A 21,787-nucleotide genomic window follows, 5' to 3' on the forward strand; every position below is an offset into this window, starting at 1 on the left:
TCAATGGCTGCCCCTTCACCTTTAGGACTCAATGCGCACAGAGGAGCCCAGCCCAGAGAGTGGCCTCCCAAGTGACCAAAGTGACTTCATTACTTTGCAAATGCACATGTTCCCATCAAGGGCTCCGTCCTTCATGTCTGCACCCATTAAGTCCATACGAGCACAGTGTGCAGACGCACAGTGGGACAGCCTTGCGGCCTTGGGGACAGAGGGAAGGGCACCCAGCCCTATCCCTGCCCTGTTCCCCACCCCCATCCAGGGATCAGCATTGATACATTTCTGTTTTAGAGTTATTTTACCACTTTATTTCAATGGAGTGAAGAGGTAAGTGGGGGGTATTAAGAGAAGCAGTAGATCCCCCAAGACGCCTGAAGAAGACCCTCCCGCTCTTCTCCTCATGGCTACATCCGGGCCTGAAGGCAACCGGCTGCGTCTTGTGGTGGTTCCGCCATAGCAGGGCAGTGACAGGCTTCACACTCTGGTGAAGAATTCTGCACTGGCACTGACTCCATGGCAGTGAGATGTGCCTGCTAACAGTCAGGGGTTAGTTCTCCGGCTCTGCTTTCCTCGTGCCCCACCCCCGCCCCTGCCTCGCATTGTTGTCAAGGCAACATGCTTCCATTTGATTGTGACGTCCACATTCAGGTTGACATCATTCTCCACTGTGAAGTGTGCTCATTGTTGGGGCCAAATCTGGGGGTGTGGATGTTACGTGGCATGTGCAGGAATGTGACCCCAGCAGGTCTGCACCCCTCTGCATCGGACCACCTCTGGTGCCCACCCTGAACCAGGGTGCAGCCTCTCTCTCGGGACCACTTTCCTGATTTGACTTTCATGACTGTGCCATTGAAAACCTTTCCAATGCCTAATGCCACAGGGTCGTGTACCAGGCAGTCCTATTTCTCTCTCCCCGCTGGGCCCACGTCATCTTGGACAGTCTGGACCAAGTGTTCAGCTGTCCCCGGTGGGGCTGCCAACTGGGGCTTTCCTGCACGATCCTCTAAGACTCAGCTCTGTCTCACCAGGCATGCGGTGGGACCCCATGCTTCCATCTCCCTCTGAGGTTGGTGCACCATCATGGCCCTGTCCCGGAGCTGTTTCTGAGAACGTCCTCCTGCACAGTGGACAGGGTAGCCTGTGGTAGACTCATGGGTCCCCATCCTCCCTTGTGTGGTGAAGCTTTGGCCCCATGTCCTGTAGCTCTCAGGGGCTGCCCAGGGCTCCACTCCCAGGTTTGGCACACCGCCTGCCCGTTCCTCTCCAGAGGGCTTCAGCTTACCCAGGTATTCCCAGGGCTTCAAATGCCGAGATCACCATCATCTTCATCATCATAATCAGTGTCCATGTCTTCATCATCATCATCTCCAGTATCGTCAACATGATCTTCTCCTTCATCACCATCATTATTAGCATGGCGATCTAGCAGAGACAGCTCTCCTGGTCTCACTACATCCCCCACACTTTGGACGTTATCATCAGGAGGGACTCATCCCTGGGGAATGACATCGTGCCCCGTAGAGCAGAGAGTCAAGGAAAAAGAGGAAGGTCCTTGATGAGGCGGGCTGCAACTGTGCACACAGACATAGCAACCTGGGAGGATGGCGAAGGGCCAGGCAGTGTTCCACTCAGTTGTTCAGAGTATGAGTCAGGTTCCGGCTGGATGGCACCTAACAAGAACAGACATGTTCTGGGCACACTTCTAAACTCTGTCTACCGATTAGTTGATTCCATTCTTACAATCCTGTGGACTTGGACCTGCCACTGCCGCCGTTTACAGGTCAGGGAACTTAGGCATAGAGAGTATAAATAACTACTCCACGGTCACATGACTAGTTAAGTTGCGAAGTCAGGAACCTCACATTTTTGCTTTATTTGAGGTGTGCCTGTCTCTCCCGAAGGTGGGGAAACTTTGAGGACACAGGATGTCACTTACTGCTCCCACATCTGGCCAGTCCCTGCCTCATGGGAAGGACTCACCACTGTCGAGTTAAGGGTGCAGATAGGAGACTCCCCACGTACACAGGCTTTGGCCACCACCTTTGTGAGGCAGATGACCAGTCCGTTCCATAGGTCCCATGGTCCTATTTCTCTGACCAGTTATTTTAACTAACTGTTGCCTGTGGAACAGGCACCACTGCAAGAATGAGCCCAGCGGATGGTCTTCCCCTCAAGCTCTGTCCTCATGAGTACAGGCTGTGAGCCGAGAGACTCGGGCCAGTACTGCCGGAGCACTTCGCATGTGAGGTCAGGAGTGACACCATCTTGGGAGAAGCCATCCGTGTCTGCCATTTCAGCCACTGGAGGCGAGGTCCAGGGCCAACCTTCGGCTCAGGTCTTCAGTTTACAAGCTGTCATCAGACTCAGCCAGACCAAACCCACTGCCCACAAGTCAAGGTGGACTCACAGTGACCGCACAGGACAGGGGAGAACTGCCCCGTGGGTTTCTGAGACTGGAGCTCTTTGGTGATAGGAAGCCTCTTCTTTCTCCGAAGGAGTGGCTGGTAGTTTAGAGCCCCTGACATTGCTGTCAGCAGCCCAGGGCACAACCCAGGATGGCACGAGGGCTGGTTGTCAGGTTGCAAATGCACTGCTGGAGAGTCCTTGCCAGCTCATAGTGACCCGATGGGACAGGGGAGAACTGCCCCATGGGTTTCTGAGACTGGAACTTTTTATGGGAGTAGAAAGCTCCCACTTTATCCCACAGAGTGGCTGGTGACTCCAAACTGCTGACCTTTCACACAGCAACCCAATGCATGACCCCGACACCACCACGGTAACTAAAAATATAGGCCGTCCAGCAGGAGTCGCATTTCTGCAGAGCCTCAGGTGAGTGAGTCAGACGCTCTTGTACTGAAAAGTGATTTTCTACTTGTAAAGTCAAGTTTTACTGAATGTCCTGAATCTTGCCTGGTGAACCTGGTAGGGCCAGGTAAGAAGGATAAGAGGTGATTGGCCTGAGACAGCCCTCTGTGCCCTGTCCCTACCCTGAGATGCCCATACTGACCACTAGGGGCTCTGCGTGCCCTCAGCAGGGGCATGGCCTGTGTGTGTGTGTGTGTGTGTGTGTGTCTGTGTGTGTGTGTGTAGCTGGTGCTGAGGAGGCAGAGAGTGAGTTTGGCAGGCATGAGACAACCCAGGAGCCAGGTGGTGGCGAGTACCTCACAGTGTCCACAGGAGTGACCTTACCCTCTACCACACACTGGCAGGTCCCTGTGGGGAGGACCTCCTGGTCCCGGAAAGATGGCCTCTCGGGGGCCCAGAAGGGCATGCTGTCCTGCCTGACAGGGTGATTGTGGCTCAGAACCAATGCTGGGGCTATGGGTTTGGGTTTGTTTTGCTTGCTTGGGCTCACTGAGCAGAATGTGACCTTCTGTCATAATTAGTCATGATGACAATTAACCAGAAGAAGCGGGGAGTGAGAATGCTCGGAGAGAGCTGTCCGCTTCCATTTTGACAATTCTCATCTGGAGGGTGGGGGCGGGAGGAGGGCTGTCATCTCTTTCCCTAAATGGGGCTCTGAGGACCCTGGGACTGGAGGGAGGTGGACTTTGGGATTTCACTCGAAGGCTGAAGTAGAAGCCCTCTCAGGCCACACCCCTGCTGCTCTCTGGGCCCAGCTCACCCCTCTCACCCCTCCCAGGACTGAGGTCATGACCTCTCACCTCAAAGATGACCAAGTCCTGCCCAGGAATGCCCTTTGAAATTAGTGCTTGGGGCTTGGGGACCCCCTCTGCCCACCCAGGGCCCGAGTTATAACTCTGTCAGACTATGGAAGCAGGGAGGGACATTGGGGTCCCACCTCTCCTCGTCTCACCCCTTCCATGGTTCTTCTGGGGTCTCCATCCTTACCCACCACTGGTGTGGTCCTGGGCTGGGCTGGGCAGGGCCCTGCCAGCCCAGGGGTGCATCCTACACATGCAGAGGCCTCAGTCAGGCAGCTCTGGGCCAGGGCTCGGCACTTTCTTCAGATGACCCCAGTGCCCTCTTGACCTCCTTAGAAATGTGTTGTGGAGACTAACCAAGAGAGAGGGAAGGCGGGAAGGGAAGAGGGAGGTGGGAGGATGTAAAGATGGCGCTCACATTAGGCATGTGGGTATTCTGTCCGGGGTCTCTTCTCTCTACCCAGACACAGGGTACCCCTTGGCTTCTGTGGGAGAACGGCCACCGCTGCCACCATGAACAGTGCAGACCACTCCTTAGCTGGTGGTGCAGCAGTTAAGTACGTGGCTGCAGGAGAAAGATGAGGCTGTCAGCTTCCACGGAGCTGAGAGCCGCGGAGAGCCAGGGGCCTCCCTGCTGCACTGCAGTCATGCTGTGAGTGGGAACAGATCCAGCCACCCTGCTGATGTGCCCATGTCTCGACGTCATGGCCAGGTACGTCCGAAGGACGCTTGCTGCTAGCTGTAGAGACCTGTGTGGTTCATGCACAGTCTGTCCGTTGATGGATGGCAGACCTACTGTGCACAGCTCCACACGTCTGCGAGGCCAGTGTCCCTCTGACTATCCTCTGAAGCCTGGGCACTGGCATGGGGGCAGCTTCTGCTCTGCATGCAGGACAGTGTCTGTGTGGCAGGACCTGTGTCCATTGAGTGTTGCCTGCTGGGTGTGCCCAGGACACATGACCAGAGAGCCCAGATTCCAGAAAGCCTCACGGTGGGTTCAGGTTCTGACTTGGGGGACATTGGGCCAGGCTGTGGTGATGCATTGATGCGAGGTGTCCTGGCAGAGGGCTTGGCGGGGAGGGGCTGTGCCAGAGTCTGTTGGTGGAGACTCAGGGGTGGACACTATCTGAAGGCTGCAGGTTGCCATGTCTCTGAGGACCCCACAGGAACTGGAGGGCCCCTGGAGGGTGTCAGGATTAGGCTCTGCAGGAGAAGCCTCTTTGGATTTTAGAACACTCCATGTGGGCATGGGTGGGTGCCTGGGTACCACGTCCTGGAGACAGGCCTGGACCGATGGGCCAAGGCTTGGGAGGCAGGTGGCTCAGCAGATCAGGGAGTCCCACCACGAAGGGGCTGCCTGGCAAGTTGCAGCTGCCAAGATACTGATCAGGGCCCCGATGCCAGGGCACAATGGCCATTTCCCAGCTTGCCCAGGCCTAGCGACCACAGCTGCACACTCGCTGTTTGCCCCTTCGCACAGGGGTGGGTGATCTGACTCCGAACTCTGTGCTGCTTTCACTGGCCTCACAGGAAGGAGGTAACGTCCCTGCCCCCTGGCCCCAGGGGAGGACTGCACTGCCCTGCTGCCAGCACCAAGGAGCCGAGCAGGACATGTGTGGTCAGATCTCAACCACGTGGTGGTGGTGTGGCCCAGCTGAAGGCCGTCTTCCTGCACCCACCACTCTGGGAGCCCCGCTGCCCATTCTCACGAACCGTTGGGGTCCAGCAGAGAGGACTAGGGACCGTGTGAGATCCACAGAGGGAGGTGACCGTGTGGGGTGCAGAGAGGGACTAGGGACAGTGTGAGATCCACAGAGGGAGGTGACCGTGTGGGGTGCAGAGAGGGACAAGGACCGTGTGAGATCCACAGAGGGAGGTAACCGTGTGTGGTGCAGAGAGGGACAAGGACCGTGTGAGATCCACAGAGGGAGGTGACCATGTGGGGTACAGCGAGGGATGGGGACCATGTGAGATCCACAGAGGTGACCGTGTGGGGTGCAGAGAGGGACAGGGGCTGTGTGGCTTCTGTTGCAGGAACTGTACCCATGCCACTGCAGTTCTGATGGACATGATGACACCCCACTGGGGCCACTCTTGGCTCCTCAGTTCCTGGGGAGGGGCCCCACATATCTCTAGGTGGTGCTCATCTTACCTCTGCCCCTGAGTCCCCAGAAGAGGAGGGGTGACCAGGTTTGGCAACTGGAACAAGGCCCCCTTTACTGAGTGCTACTGCTATTCTTCCAAATGGGACACGTCTCTTTCCAGGCCATGGTCTCCACCTTCATCCAGATCGGCATCCGTCACTGCCAGCTGTCTACCTGGGCACACAGGCCACCCTGCTTCCCGGGCAGGTGAGATTCAGATCTCCCGCCGGCTTCCTTAAAAGGTCAGTGAGCGTGGCCCAAGGACCCATGCCCATGACCACAGTCAGCTGCTTGGCAGGGAGGCAGTCTCCCCTTAGACCTCTGGGCCATCCCCTAGAAGCTTCTCTGGTCTGCTGGCCAGCCCGGTGTGAGTACAGCCGTGTCCCCTCCTGGTGGCCCTCTGGACTGCCCGCTTGGCTGCAGGTCTGAGCTGGTGGACGGCTCCCATGAGGGACCCTTGAGACTCACACCTCTTAGGCCCTATGGCCAGGTGCAAAGGGCCTGAGGCCATTTTCCCAGGGGAGCATGTTTGGAGCGGGGGACCCTTGAGGTGACAGGTGACCCTTGACTTAGACGCTGATCTCAGGTGAGCAGCTTCCCTCAGTCTACCCTGTGCCTGATACCCAGCCCTGTGCCTGAGACCCAGGCCTGGGAGTGCCACATCACAGTTACGTTCTGTGATGTCATGTGTGTGTGGGTGTGCTCACATGCATGTTCCCAGGTGCTACTGTGCCCCTGTGTGCTGGGCATGCCCCCTCTCCTCCTGTGTGCCCGGTGTGCCTCTCATTTGACCCTCACTGGCTGTCCCGAGTGGTCAGGTGCATGCGGTGGCCAGGGGCTAAGAGTTCGGGATCTGGGGTAGTCACAGAACCAATACTCTCCGGGGGCCCTGAATGACATGGGCTGTAAGCAGGGTCCCCAAACCCATGCAGCACCCAGGGGCTCTGCTGGTCCTTAGCCAGCTCTGTGCAAGCGGCCATGCAGGCGGCTCTAGGAGTCTAGGGGCCACCGTGAGCTAGCCAGAAGGCCAAAGCTAGGGTGCCACCCAGGAGAGGCGCGCCCTCCACGGGCCTGACACCTGACTCATGGTGTGCATGAATCTGTGGGTGGTGTGCATTCGATGTGCCCATGGACCACACCCCATCTCCTGTGGGGACGGGGAGTCCCTGTGCCCTCTGAGGGGCAGCCTGTCACTACACAGCCAGAGTGGCTCTGAGTGGGTGGAGCAGTGGACAAGTGGTGGAGGCAAGACAGGGGAGTAGAATACGGCTGTGAAGATAACAACCCTGCCTGTCCAGCTACTGGCAGGCAGGGAGCTACGAGGAGACAGGGTTGACAGGAGAAGGTGAGCCTCTATGAGCAGGGGGTGCTACGGGCAGGCAGGGAGCTACGAGGAGATGTGGTGCTATGAGCAGGGGGCTGTGCCCATGACAGGCCCGTGGCCCTGAGTCCAGGGCATGGCACGCCCTGCAGTGCCCCCTACTCAGAGCCTAGGCCCCCTCTCTGTTGCTAGTCCCAGCTAAGGAGGAGCCACACACAATGCAGTGAGTGGAAGGACCCGAGGCAGGCTGGGTGAGGTGTTGCACCCACCAGGAGGGAAGGATCTCAGGCTGTCTCTGCAAGCCATCAGCCCTACCCACCTCCAGCAAGCCCTCTGGGGGGCTCTGGAGAGCAGGGGTGCTGGGCATGAGTGGGGCTCTGATTGGGGATCCTCAGGACCCTGGGGGACACAGGACACTGTGGAACAGGCTCTGTTCCAGGGTCCCATCTGGGTCTGCTTTTGTCTCTGGTGATGTCACCACTCTCGGGATGGCCTGACCAGTCAGACTGGATGCTCCGGAGGCAGTGTGTGCTGTGTTCAGGAGCCCCGGCTGCCTTCACCTGGTGGGAGCCAGGGAGCCCCCTGCCCCCCGCTCATGAGCCCTAAGCAGATGGGACACCTGGCCACTCCAGGCGTGGGTGGCCTCACCTCTGTCACCGACTGCCTTGTTCTGGAGCCATGGGCAGGAGAGACAGGACACTCCAAACTCCCACATGGCATGGCAGGACACTCTTTATCTTGAAGGGTGTTTAAACTTTCAACAAAACAGCACACATGTAATTTATGACGGCGTCACCTTGTGAAAAGATGCCCGTGCTGCTCTTCGTCTGCCCGGGATTCTGGGACACGTGCTGCTTGTCTCTCTCGTCTTTAATGGAGGCCATGCGTCTGAGTTGGCGGGGGGCGGGGGGTGTTCCAGTCTGATTGCAGGAGCCTCTGTGGCACCCACTCCCCCCCTGTGTGTCTGTCCGCTCTCTCTTCCTCCTGCCACGAGATACAAAGGATGCGGGGGTGGGGGGAGACTCTTGTCCACGCACAGGGATGTGTGCACGGTGGCTGTCACCAAGCCCCAGGTGTGGCTATCTCCAAGCCATGGGCTCTGGCATGGGCTCAGATGGCAGCTCTCAGTTATCAGCTGCGGGCACACATGCCGGGGGCGGGAGGGTGCAGAACTTGGTAGAGTTCCACTCTCTGGCATTGGCCCCTGTCAGTGAGAGGTGCCCACTGGAGGCGGGGTGTGGGTGTGAGTGTGCCATTGTCTGGGACTCAGCCTTGGTCTTGAATCTGCCGCTGGGGCCTGGGGGACCCTTGGGCCCTTTGGGCTGTCTCAGTGCTGTGCTCCGTGGAGCTCCGAGCCCGTGCCAGGAAGCTCTGGCTTCAGAAGAGCCTCCGATGGGCAGCCCGCCAGCAGGCTCTCCCAGCTCTGAGTGAATCGATGGACTCTGGCGATGGCCCTCTCAGAGGCAGAGCTAATGTGGAAAGCTGAGCACTCTCTCCGCGCTGAGGCAGAGGGCCAGCAGGCCAGGTAGCAAAGACAGAGGAACCCTGGTGGCAGTGGTGGGGGGGCGGGCTGCAGTTTTAGAGCGGCTTGGACCACCAGATGTCGGGGTGCATGGGGGCTCCCATCCAGGGAGGGTGCTGGCCTGAGGGGTGCCTCACTCTCTGGCCTCTGAGCTGGGGGCCTGGCCAGTGTTGGCTATGTGTAAACAAAGTGCCTGGATGCCTCCAATACTCTCTGATGTCTGTCTGAGCGGAGATGGGTGTGACCATGACCCTGCCGGGCAGCCTTCCCGGGGGGGTCTGGCGGGGATGGGGGCCTGCCATTCAGGACATCCTTGGTCAGTGGGACCCAGGGTGTGGGCTAAGGGACAAGAGTCACCCACACATACCCGGCGGGCCCCTGCAGGCCAGAGCCCTCCTCCTCAGTGGGCATCAGCAGGGTCTGGGTGTTCAGGGTCTGGCTCAGAACCTGCCCACTGGGGAGAACCAGGGTAGCTTCCTGTGTTAAGTGCTCAGCTGCTACCCTAAATGTCAGTGGTTCAAACTCACCAGTTGCTCCTTGGGAGATGGCACAGACCATCTGCTTCCAGACTGTGAACAGCTTGAGGGGCAGTGCTGCCTGTCAGAATCGCCTGGAGGGAGGGCAGGGGTTTGGTTTGGTCGGGGTCATCACAGTAGGAGTCCTATGCTTCTTGTCCAGGTGAAAGTAAAGTGGATGCAGCCTTCAGCGCTGACCACAGCGACTTGACAGGTGGACAGACGACAGACGACGGAGTGAACACAGCCTGATGGATGGCAGGAGAGACAGCCTCAGAATTGCCACGTTTGAGCCCATCAGTGCAGCCATAAGCCCCCGGCTAGCTCCCTGAGGGCTTTCTTCTTTATTGCTGGCCTTTCTGGACACAGGTCCAATCTGCATGCGGCGGAAGCTGTGGTCGTGGTTTCTGTGGGGAGACAGGGAAGGCTGGCAGGGTGCAGCAGCAGCGGGCAGCGTCTGTGGGGGCACTGTGAAGCCCTGCAGCTCTCGGTGTGGAGGAAGAGAAGTGGGATACGATTAAAGTCCGCGGGTTGCTCCTGAATTGATTAGAAAGGTCCAGTTTTCTCTGCCCTTTGGGAAGAGCCACTGATGTCACTTCCTGCCTTGGCTCAGGGGCACGGGTGGTCCTTCTGCTCCTTCCCTTCCAGCAGTGGGGCGGATGCGCCTGGCTAAGTCAGAGCCTGAGCCCCCGGGAAGGTCCCCGGGTGGGTGCTGGATGCTGAGGGCCAGCCTGGGCTCGGGTTGTTACAGCCGAGGAAGCTTAATTACCGTGAAGCACACAAAGGCCTTCAGTCTGCGCTGCCACCCTCCCGCCTGCGGCCCCGCCAGCACCTGGCACCAGGCCCTGTTGACTTGGCGCGGGCATGCAAAGTGGCTCTGGGGTGAGGAGCACCAGGTGGGGGATGGCGGGGAGGTGGTGCACTCCCATGGCGGGGGTGCGCACGCAGAGCCCTGGGCGCTGCCCCTCATTTGTCAGCTGCTAATTGCCAGCCACGGGGCCTGAGGCAATAGCCTCCGTGACTAGAGCGCAGTCACAGCCGGGATTCTTGCAGAATAAGCTCCCTGCAAACAGGGCTGGCCGTCCAGCTCATTAGGGGAGTGGGCCTGGCTCTTGAAATGGAGAGGAGCCCCAGGTGGTGGGGGTGGCCGCCCCTGGGGTCCAGGCTTGTCTGAGCCCTCCAACATGGCCGCCAATTGCAGCTTTTAAACAACACGACACAGAAGGGTGAATGCACAGCGGGCAGGCAGAGGCAGGCCCGCTTGGTGGGGCAGGCTCACTGGACCTGGAGTGGACACCCCGCAGCAGGCTCTCAGATCTGGTGGTGGCCCTGGGCCTGGGTGCCCGTTCCCACAGTGACTGTGTCTGGCTGAGTCGGTGCTGTCTCTGCTGTCTGTGGGACAGACGGCAGGCGGGTGGGAGGCGGCGTGCCCTAGGGTTTCTGCTCTCTTGGTGCATTTGGCACCCTGGACAGGTGGTGCTTGGTGCTCAGGGGACGTGATTGTGTCCCCTTTCCCTTTGACCCCAGGCCTGCATGAGAGCCTACCCAGCCAATGGGGGGAGGGGGCATGATGGACAGGGCTGACTCCTGAGGTGGGAGGATGGAGCGAGGGGCAGAACGAGGGAGACAGCACATTCACTTTTCCAGAGTGCACTTGGGACCATTAACATCACTGCGTACACGCCTGGAAAAGTTTCCACATTACAAACCGCCATCACGACATGGCGCCAGGCAGGAGCTGGGCTGTGAGGGTCCACTCTCGGGTCCCGGGCTCCCCTCAACCTCTTGGAGGTGGGGGAATGAAGTCATCACACTCCATACCCCAACAGCTCTCAGGCTGATGGGAACAGAAGAAGCTGCCCTGATTGGGGGAAGCCCTGGTGGCCCAGTGGTTAGAGCATCGCAGGCGTGCATCCTGTCAGCAAATGCTCTGAGGGGCAAGGTGCCCCCCCCCCTTGGGGCAGCGTAAGGCCTCCTTCCCTTAGAGGCCAGAGTCTGGGACAAGTGTGGACACGAGGGGCCAGTCTGGGCAGGGAACCTTGGGGGATCCTCCTTCCCCTAGAGGCCAGAGTCTGGGACAAGTATGGACACGAGGGGCCAGTCTGGGCAGGGAACCTTGGGGGATCCTCCTTCCCCGGCCAGGACTGCTTTAGGGACTCTTAGGGTACCTTCTTCTGGAAGTGGGGAGGGGGTGCTGGTGTCCCTGGGGTCCTGGTAGGAACAGTGGGGAGACAATGGAGCAGTTGCAAGTTTGGACGTTTCACTGAGGAAAACATGCTGAAACTGTGCTTTCCTAGCGAGCATTTCTTGGGTGGTCAGGGCAGACAGTGGAGTTACAAGGTTGTCCCAGGGCCACGCCACAGCTTCTCTGCCACTTCAGAGATGGTCTATGGTCCCTCTTTCTGTAGGGGAGAAAACAGAACCAAGCACTGTCCAGGAGTGAGGCTAGTGAGGGGGCGTGGTGGGATAATCTGGGTCCCCTAGATGCTCCCCTCTGTCCTGCCAGCTGTGTCTGCCCCACTGGGCAAGGTCCTGTGGGCACTTCAGGGGGAAACTGCAGAGACTGGGTCAGCCCAGACAACCAGGGGGTGTTGGTACACTTGTTTTCAAAGGACTGGGAGGGCAGGTGGGCAGCGTCCCACAGGCTGCAACAGAGGAGAGGCAGGGCCAATACTGTTTGGAATTGCTGGAACTTTCTGTGATTCCAGAGGCCCTGCCCCCCCCCCCCCCCCGTCAGGGATGGTTGCAGAGAGCCCTCCTCCCTCTGTCAACTGCTCACCATAAGAGCCCCTCCTGGGCTTGGTTCTGCATTTTCCTCTGCAGCTTCTTTCCTGTGTCTGTGGGGCTCAAGCCTGGTCCCCCAAGCATGAGACCCTGTTCTTTCAGGCAAGCAGCTGCGAGTTTGACTGCAGGGGGTTTCAGCTGCTTGGAGAACCCAGGGTGCTGTTGGCTTTGCTGAGCCCTGACTCCTGGGTCAATGGGCCCTCCTCGCCCCTGGCCGAGGCCGTGCCCAGTATGTCTGAGCTTGGTCACATGTGGGCTTGCCCATGGGCTTCTCTATCTTTCGGTCTCCCAGTCCTCTCCTAAGGGAAGAGGAACTTCATCTGCGTGCGAGCGCCCTTTAGGTGGGGAGCCCGAGTGTGGACCAGTGTTCCCCAGTGTTTGCCCAGCGGCACCACAGCTCTGCAGCTCTCGGGGATACCTCCTCCCATTGTCTTGACAAGGGACAGTACCTGTATGGCTGAGCCGCTGCTGCTCCTGGGCTGACAGGCTCACTCCCACACTTCCCACCTCACGCACCAGCCCTGTGTGTCCCTCACGCCCCAGGGCCTCACTTTCCCAGCTAGCCCTAGGGGTCACCACACCCACCCACCAGGGCCCAGCTCCTCGCCCATTGGGGACATGCTCCCAGGACTTCCTTGGCTTGAGTCCCTGCTGCCCAGGTGATCATTGCAGGACAGATGGGCATTCCTTCCCTCCCCGCCTTATGGTTTACCTCCAGCGAGCAGCCGGAACCCAAACCCTGGTGTCAGGCTGCTTCTGCGGAACCAGACTTAGACCTTGTTCCACAGCCTGCAGGCCATGGCCTGGGCTCAGCCCTCTTACAAAACGACCCCTGGATGGCTTGGGCCTCACGTTACACTTAGAAATGCCAGACTCTCGTGGCTCATGAGGCTGAAGGGTCAGGCGCTGGCTCACCATTCACCAGACCAGTGTTCTGGGAAGCAGCAGGGTGGTGGATGGGTCACCACTCAGTTTCCAAAGGGCTTGAACTTGTGCTCCTTCGCAGCAGGCCAAGGGGTGAGCTGCAGACACCAGAAGGAACGAGTGATTCTGGGGAGCATACCGCATTTCCAGAACGAGATCTCCACCCGCCCGTCAGGCCCAGACGTCTGGAAGGTTGTAAAGAATGAAAGTTAGGAACGTGAGTCAGGTCCCAGAGTGCTTTGCTTGGCTGCAGCCCCAGAAGGGAGATGACTCTAGCCACGTCCACATGTCCTGGGCTACCAGCGAGTGAGTGGGTAGGCTCTCTGGAGCGCAGGCCACGGTGGCAGCATGGATGAGTCTATTGCTTCTTAAGTGGATGGTGGGCAGGCCCCCAGCTCTCCAGCCTGGCTCCTGCAGCCAGGCCCCCTCAACGTCGCAGGGCCTCCTGAACCAGTCCCATGAGGCAGCGGGTGCTGGATGTGTTTGGTTGACAACCAGGCTGGGATGGGGGGGGGGAGCTTGTGGGAACCGTGCTGGCTACCACCACAGTGAGGCAGCCTGGACCAGGGGCAGGTCTTCAGGACCACGGACTTGGCAGGTGCCCCTTGCCCTGATCCTGGGGCCCCTCTTTGATCCTGAGCAGGTTCTCTAGGGCAGGTTTCCTCAGCTCCCATGCTGTGGACTTTGGGCCAAGCCTTCTCTGAGATGGGGCTTGCCCGATGCCTCTCAGGCGGCTGGACAGTACCCTGTCCTCCACCCACTAGGTGTCAGTAGCTCTGCTCCTGAGGGTGAGAGCAAAAAGGGCCCTGAGCAGACCCTCAGGCTCCCATACACTCCACCCGCTGCCCCTGCAAGCTCATGGAGGGGCTTCAGTGCTTAGGGTCCCAGGGTTCACATGTGGTTGGCCTCTGACGATGAGAAAGCACCAGGAAGGGCCTTTCTGTGACCGTCCCATGGGGCCCTGCACTTTTGAATGGGGCCCCTGTGCTGCGGGCAAGCTTCCCCATGGCCTGTCCTGCCACACAGGGTCTCCTGGGAGCTTCGGGTGGGGGGAATCTGTGGCTGGGGCAGCCAGTGGACAGGCTGGCACCCAGCAATGGGGAAAGCATGCTTTTTATAATATTGCTAAATGGTTGTGTTTTGTGGAGGTTGTCACAGAAACGGAGTAGAAGCCAAAATAGACTGTCTAGACAAACTCCAACTGCCTGGCCTCCGGGCGTCTCCTGAGCTGCCGGCCTTGGCGGTTCTGGTGACTAAGCGTCCACTTGCTCTGTGCTCTGCCGAGAGGTGACCAGGCCCAGGCCACACTTTGAGCTCCACCTGCTCACGTCAGCACCCACAGCGCCTTTGCAGCACCGGCCCAAGCTGGCCCCTCAGCTGGCCAAGGTCCAGAGCTGCATGGGTCGCTGTGGAGCACTGGGTCCCTCGATGTGTCCGGAGGGCTCGGAGACATGGTCACAGGGTAGGGACTCCTTGGCCCCTTGAGAGGGTCCTAGCTGAGACTTCAGGCCACCACAAAGCCTGTGGCTGGATTGGCTCTAGTAGAGGCATCCTGCCCTAATCATGGCCTCTCCCCAGCGCCTTCCAGAGAACTGTGGGGCCAGGGAGCAGCTGTGTCCTGAGCCACCTATGTCCAGGCTGATTCCTCTCCCAGAGGCCCTGAATTCCACAGGTCTTCCAGGGCGGCTTCCCAGGGGGTTCTGGGGCAAGAAGGACAGGTGCTGCCCCCAGGGGGACACACATTGTCTGCCCCAACTGACCTATAAGTGGAAGCTGGTCACGAGAAAAGACTATGCCAGAACTTTCCAGGACAACGGGGCTTCCTGTGCCCCACCTGCCACCTGCTGCCACTTACCTATCCACAGAGGAGAAAGAACCGCCCCAGATGGCCTGCAAACCATGGGCCCCAGGCTCACCCCTGGGAAGGACCTGTGGCCCTACACCTCAGCATGATCCCTGGCTAGGCAGGCTGGGCCACGGTGGGAACAGCTGTCCTGGTGGGACTTCCATGACTGTTACCTGGGCACTGCCCATCCCCAACCACACCAAGCTGGACCCTGACTTTGCTGGGCCCCTCGCAGGCCTCCTGGGTGAGAGACTGTGCTGCCAGACCCTTGGCTCATGGCTGCCTGGCAGGGGTCAGCCTCCAGCTCTCAGCCCCCAGCCCAACAGTACTGCCCAAGGGGTAACCTGACCTCTGGCCACATCACAGGTCCAGTGGTCCCAGCCGCATTCATGTCGGGAACCCTCAGTGCTCCAAGTGAGGCAAATGGAACAGGACCTTCAAGAGTTCTACTCACGGTGTCCAGTCACATGGCTACCACATGGTGATGTGAAACTAGCCCCCCCCCCCCCATATAGTCTTCTCTGAAAACCCATGGTGCACATCGGGGCCCGTGTAGACACCATCCCAAGTACAGTCTTCTCTGTAAGCTCTAGTCCAGGCTTACCATGTCAGACCGGCTGTGAGGCAGCTGTGACTGGTGTCCCAGCAGGACACCTGTCTTGCTCTCCTGAGGATAGCATTAGAGATGTGCTGTGTAAGTGCAGGAGGGGTCAGCTCACATGGTGAGGGCGGTGGCCGCAGCTGGGGCAGGGGGAAGGGGAGGGAAGGCAGGGAACTCCACAGGGCTAAGCTTGAAGGACACAGGATGATGACAGGGATGTGCTAGGGAGAAGCTCCAACACTATTGAAAACCGCATTGGTGGGCAGGTGGGCAGGATAGCTGGGCCCAGGCATTTCCCTTGGCCTGGACCCGGCACCTGCTCCTCCTTCATGGTAGTCTCAGCCATCCTGTGAGTTCACTGGGGCCTGAGCCCACCCTACTACTCTGGCCTTCCCCCACAAGCTACTTTTGGAAAGGAGTGTGACTGGAGTCCCCTGAGGATGCTTGGCTGCCATTTGGATACAGAATGAGACATAGCGCGCAGGATCCTTTGGGAAGGGTCAGCAGGAGGGACAGGCAGACATCCCCTAAAACCCCAGCTCCCGAGTTGCTATTTTGTCTAATGAAGTTGCCTCTGATACTCTGTGGTCCTTTGTGACTGAGCTGCCCATGGACAGCATGTAGCCCTCTGCACACTGGTCTCTTAGCCAAGTGTGTGCCGGGCCTGCCAGTTCTTGTCTCTGTGAATGAATCCCACACCCTGCAGTGAATGGGCCACTCTGGTGGCTTACAGCTCTGGCTGTCATGGCCAAAGCTGCTGTGCAACTTTGGGTGCTAGGCCTCCCTCTCTTGAAGCGCTGCTCCTCCCTACACTCTCTTACTCTGAGGGTTATCTCTTGAGTGCCCTGAGTCAGAGAGCCTGGGAAAGCCCTCCTTGGCGACATTAAGGGAGGCGGAAGCCCATGGCCACCCTGCTGCCGGTGCGGCCAAGCCAGTGCTTGGGCTCAGTGGCTCACACCCAGGCCAGCCACCACGTGTGGGGGGCTACTGTGGGACCAGTCACCTGCCCCAGATTCACCACCGCCCAGGAAGCGCCTCAGACGGCCCCCTCCCGCTCAGCCACATTCCTCGAGGTGTGAGTCCAGCGAGCCAGACAGGACGGAGGACCGGAAGGCTCCGGTTAAACTGCCCTGGGACAAAGGCCTAGCATGACTCTAACCCCACCGCCCTAAACCCCAAACCCCACCTGGCCAGGAGAGGCCTGACCCTTCCTCTAGAGGAGAGGTGACCTGGACCTCCTCTGATGAACCTGGACCCAGGGGCTCCACCCCTTTCTCAGGGTGGGCCTGGATCCCTACTGGGTCAGGAGGACCTGTGATTCCTGAGCCAAGAGCACTGCTCGGCCTCTCTAGAGTCTCTTGTTCTCACGTAGTACATGCTAGATCTCCAGACTCCTGACCGATTGGCCCAGGCCTAGGTCTAGACCTGCACGTGTGACCTTCCCCAGGCACCCAGGCCCTTTTGCTGAGGTCGACCCACTTAGAGTCAGCACACAGACTAGCGTCTCAGCCTCTGGGTATCACAGCCTTGACTCTGAGTGTGGCTGCTCACGCTCATGCTGACCAGGCCTGGGGACCCTCTGCTGGACCCTCACCCCCAACACCCCCCATGCTGCAGTTTCTGTGGGTGGAATCAGAAGACTCAGCTCCGGTCCTGCCTGGCTTTGGGCAAGGACGCTGGGACTCGCACAGGAAGGAAGGCCTCTAGCTCAGCTCTGTGCTCACTTCCTGCCCATGGCCTGGCCAGAGCCACACCCATCACAGCTGCTCCAAACCTCAGGGACCCACCGTGCTCCTATCTGGGGCAGGTACACATGCACAGCTTGGGGAGTTTCTTAAACCAATAAGCCCCCCACCCCACCCCAACAAAATCGTATTAGCATCTGGTTCCCTCTAATCATTTTCCTTGTGTAGTTTTCCATATTCTAGTTGGCGTCAAACACAGAAAAGGAGTTTTTAGTTCTGGACGCTCAAGGCTGGGCCTCTGGTGTGTGAGTGGGGGGTGGGGGGATGACAGTCACGGTTCACCCCCCACCTCTGGCACGCTGGCCACAGGAGATGGTGGGATTAGCAAAAGAAGTGCCAGGACCTCTGTCTTCAGGGTGATCCTTGCCAGGGCCAGCCTGTCCACACGGGCACCTGCTCTGCCCTTTCTGGGCTGGTCGTTCACTGCAGGACTCCCAGACCACGCATTGGGCTGAGTGGCTTATGAAGGAAGCAACAGGATCAGGGAGCAGACTACGACTCGGGATCAGGATCAGGAAGTGTGGAGGCGGTCTCCTTGATCAAGGCAGGACAGCTGCCCGCTCTCCTCGGCCCCTGAGGACAGGTTTCCCTGGGTCCCCCTCAGAACCTCCCTGCTGTCACCTCTGACCCTGCAGTGGGTAAGACGCTGCTCTCGGAGGACTCTTGTCTCCTCCCTCTGCTTCTGTCTGAGCTTTCCTCTGGGTTGCTTCTGTCTGCTTCCCTTCTAAAAAGCCACCAGGGGGCTGGCCACACTGGTGGGCAGCCCCCTTATCAATTTCAAGTCATGGCCCCTCCCAGCCTGGGCCACATGGCCCTCCCTCTCCTCTTGGTAGGCCAGTACACTTCCTTTGCATAGTCTAATGACCAATCCCTGCAAGGCTTGTAAAATTGACCAGGTCAAAGGGTGAGACCACAAGTTGTGAGGACTTACCTGGGACATGCCAAGCCACCTGGACAAGAGTCAATGATCCCTCTGGACTGGGATCTATTCAGAACTGGATTCCCATGGAGCTGAGGCCGGAGGGCGGGCCTCTGCAGGCTGGCTTGGGTATCAGCCTTAGGCTGAGGTGACAGGTGCTGCCCTGCAGCTGAGGTGGGGTCACCAGTGGGGTCCATAGGGATTCTAGGAGACCTGGGGTTCAAACCCAGTCTTACAAGCTTCCCTACTCTGACCTTTAGTCTCCTCATCTGTGAAATGGGTATCGAGTGCCTCCCTGTTGGAGTGTGGGAGGAGATGGGCCTAGCTCACTGCACTTGGGGGTCCTGAGGTCAGCACTGCTTGCCGCCCCCCCCCCTTGTCCCAGGGACACTGCAAAGGCAGCTTCTACATACCGGCTGTACCTGGAGTGTTCACATGGACCAGGCCAACAGACAGGCAGGTTCTTGAAATCCCAGCAGGTCAGAGGGCTTATCTTGCTTGGACTTGCAGGCCAGTGAGCCCCTCACCGTCCATGGAGGGGGCCAGAGATCAGGGGCTGCGGGACCCCTCTGGGGCATAGCCACAGGCAACCAGAAGATGGGGGGCTCTGGAAGTCTCTGTGGGTACAGGTCCCAGTGGCCTGTTGGGGTGAAGGTGGGGCTTTAGTCCCACTCCCAGCCCCCCATGGAGCAGGGGAGGTACACAGGGGCTTCTAGGGGCCGAGGGGGGGGGCACCAGACCAGGGCTCATCCAGGCTTTCCCTGGCCTTTGCCCTGACCGTTTCTCCTGGTGCTGCTGCCCCAGGCCCCTCTGAGAGGGTTGAGACACCCCCTCCTTTGAAAACTCCAACACAGTGGTCCCCAGGACCCTCATGAAGGGTGCTGGGTTTGTTCCCAGCCTTGCAGCAAGACAGCGTGGAGTCATTAGCGCTATTAAATCGACAATTTATTCAGTTCCTGCTTAATGCTCCCAATTAACTTTCTCTTAATAAAGAGCTCTCCCGAATGAAATGGGTGGGGGTGAAAATGGGCAGTGACAGCAGCTCCTCTGCAGGGAGGAAGCAGGTCAGCCCAGCTGGGGGTGGGGGTGGGGGAGCCTCCTCGGACCACCCAGTATGTGTGTATGGGGGTGTGGCCTGTGTGTATGTTCGTTTTGTGCTTCTGGGTCTCTGTGGTATTTGAGTGTTTGGGGAGGTGTGTCTGTGTGTGTGCACATGGTATGGGAGTGCACAGGTATATGACTGTGTTATGTGTGCACGTGGAGCATGTGGTGTGTGTCCACAGACTTGTTCTTGTGTTTGTGAGAGTGTGGATGTGTGTCTGGTGTGTGTCTGTGTACATGTATCAGTGTGTATGATATCTGTGTCTCTGTGTGTCTGTGCATGTAGGTGTGAGTGTGTGTGTGTGTGTGTGTGTGTGTACCCTGAGACTCTGCCCTGTCTGGACCCCTGTTTGCTCACTATGGGGTGAGGGAGTCATGCCCATCCTGGGCTGTGATGGCCTGGTTTGAGCCCCAAATGTAGATTGTTGTCTCTGTTTGCTGGGCTAACCCTGACCCCACCCTGCAGCCTAACCCCCAGGCAGCTTAGATCAAGTGCCCAGCTTATTCACACTAATGTGTGAATGATTGATGGCCTTTTAAGGGTTCCACAACATTTGCATTTCAAAATAGGATCCCATTTAACCCAAATAGCTCTCTAATTGCTTACATTCCCAGAGGTTTAGCAAAATGAAGTGAAAAATTCAGAGTACGGGGTGGGGGAGAGGGGCAAGCCTGCCTGCTAGACCCAGTCCTGCGGCAGGTGGGGGCCCAGGGAGCTTCCTTGGCCCTGGCCCCTCTGTGGGTCATTGTGGGGGCCCTGGAAGGGGGCTGTACAGAGAGGGATATAGAGAGGGCTTGTTCAGGAAGAGGGGCTCATGCTGCGGCCAGCACCCACTGGGATCTCCCTGCTCCAGAGACCCGCCTGCCTCCACTTCCCCACGGGCCTGAGGTGTAGCCCTGCATCTTGGAGCCCCAGCCTGAGTTGGGTTGGGTGAAGGCAGCTGCAGGTTGGTCCCCAGGAGCTGGGCCATCAGCTCCCAGCCCAGCTGCCCCCAGATCAGGTATCCCCAGCCCTGCCCTGTTGCCTGCAGCCTAGGTTCCAGAAGAGGAGGAAGCACCTGCCAGTCTGAGGCCCGTTTGGCTGGGAGGGCCACTCACACCTGGGCTACAGGCACCCCTGGGTGGCGTGCATCAGCTGTGGGTGGCCCAGAGTCTGGTACAGACTTCCCTACCTCCCCTCCTGGTGGCTCTGGGACTTCTACGGCCGTGAGTGGTGGGGGCCAGTGGTGGGCAGCATGAGTGGGCGGTACCTGCCTTGTAGCAGCTGGTGGGGAGCAGGCCACTCTGAGCACTTCTTGTTCCCACTTTCCCACCCCCGCCTCATGTACCCTCTCCCCCAGGTTCTCCTTCTCACTGTCTCACCTGTCTCTGTGTGTGTGTGTGTCTCTGTCTCCCCTCTCTGTGCCTCGTGTCTCCCTCTGGATGTGTCTCTGTCCCTCCCTCTGTGTATGTCTCTCTGTCTTCCCTCTCTGTGTCTCTTCCTGTCTCCCCTCACTGTGTCTCTCAGTGTATCTCTGTGTCTCCCTCTGTGTGTGTCTCTCTGTCTCACCTCTGTGTGTCTCTGTGTCTCCCTCTGTGTGTGTCTCTCTGTCACCACCACTCCCCCCCTACCGTCTCAGTGTCTCTTCCTCTCTGAGTGTCTCTTCCTGTCTCTGTGTGCCCACTCTCCCAGTTGTCCTGGGAGACACACAGCTCAGAAATGGGGAGATGAGGCCAGGCAGTGGCCCTGGGAGACACACCCACTCCAGGGCCCTTGACAGGACACACCCTGGTCCTGTGTGGCTGCCCTGGGTGTCCTCTGGGTGGCCCCAAGGATGTACCCTGGTCCCTCAAGTACTGACCAGCCCCCCTCCTACATCTGTCCAACAGCCTGGGTGGAGATGCTTCTGGCTTAGTGGACATTATTCCCACCCCCCCACCCCCGGGTGCCTTTCTCCCATGAGGCTGGCCGCTGGGTGTGGGCAGATGTTCTGTCCGCTCTATAGGTCACCTTGCAGGACAGATGGATGCCAGCTGCTTCACAGGGTCAGAGGAGTACCGTGGATGGAATCAAAGCCCCCAGTGCCCATGCCCCAAAGTTCCCACCAGGCCCAGGCCATAGCTCCCGTCCCAGATGTGAGCTCACCGTTCTGCATCCAGAGAAGCAGCCAGTCTGTGGCTGAACCCCTTGAGTCCAGCCTTCTCATGGTCTGTGAGGGACCTGCTGTTCTCAGGCTTGGGGCTCAGCTCACTGGAGACTCGGAGCCAAATCATTTGCTGCACAGAAGGCGTGGTGGTGCCTGGAACACCAGGGCCGCCCCCAGCACACAGGACAAGGAGCTCCCTGCCGCCTGGCTCAGGCTCCAGGCCCCTCTGTGTGTCTGGGTGGGGGGGGGGGGGTGCATGAGGCCAGCCCAGCTCAGGAGTGAGAGCAGGCCCTCATTGTCAACATAGCAAGGCCCTGAGGCCAGCTGCGGTTTACGGGGATTTGTTCTCTGGGTTTTATTTTTAAAAGTCTTTAAAAAAAAGAAAAGAAAAAGTTTTTGCAGTTATCATCATTTCTAGGCCATTGCCCAACTGCCTGGAATGCAAAAAAAAAAAAAAAAAAAAGAGGTATTTTCCAAACGGAACATCTAAATTGGAAACAGCATTAAGGAGGCACAGGTTAGAGCTGGACTTTTCCCTGCGTTCCCTCTTGCTCAGGTTCCCCGGGGCAGAGGGGTC

At 58.7% G+C, this 21,787-nt stretch overlaps 1 long non-coding RNA gene across 2 annotated transcripts; it reads right to left on the reverse strand.

Moving 5' to 3' along the window:
• Nucleotides 1–276: 276 nt before the first annotated feature.
• Nucleotides 277–21,435, reverse strand: LOC142427457 (uncharacterized). Of its 2 annotated transcripts, none has more exons than XR_012780070.1 (5): nucleotides 21,210–21,435; nucleotides 18,397–18,623; nucleotides 12,864–12,970; nucleotides 9,177–11,566; nucleotides 277–8,111 (listed from the first exon to the last, which is right to left on the reverse strand). It is a non-coding gene; the product is annotated as an uncharacterized LOC142427457 (long non-coding RNA). The 2 variants fall into 2 exon arrangements; XR_012780069.1 differs by having other exon boundaries at nucleotides 12,864–13,057.
• Between the last annotated feature and the right edge of the window lie 352 nt (nucleotides 21,436–21,787).

This window comes from Tenrec ecaudatus, chromosome 15 (genome assembly GCF_050624435.1).
Source record: "Tenrec ecaudatus isolate mTenEca1 chromosome 15, mTenEca1.hap1, whole genome shotgun sequence".
NCBI lineage: Eukaryota > Metazoa > Chordata > Mammalia > Afrosoricida > Tenrecidae > Tenrec > Tenrec ecaudatus.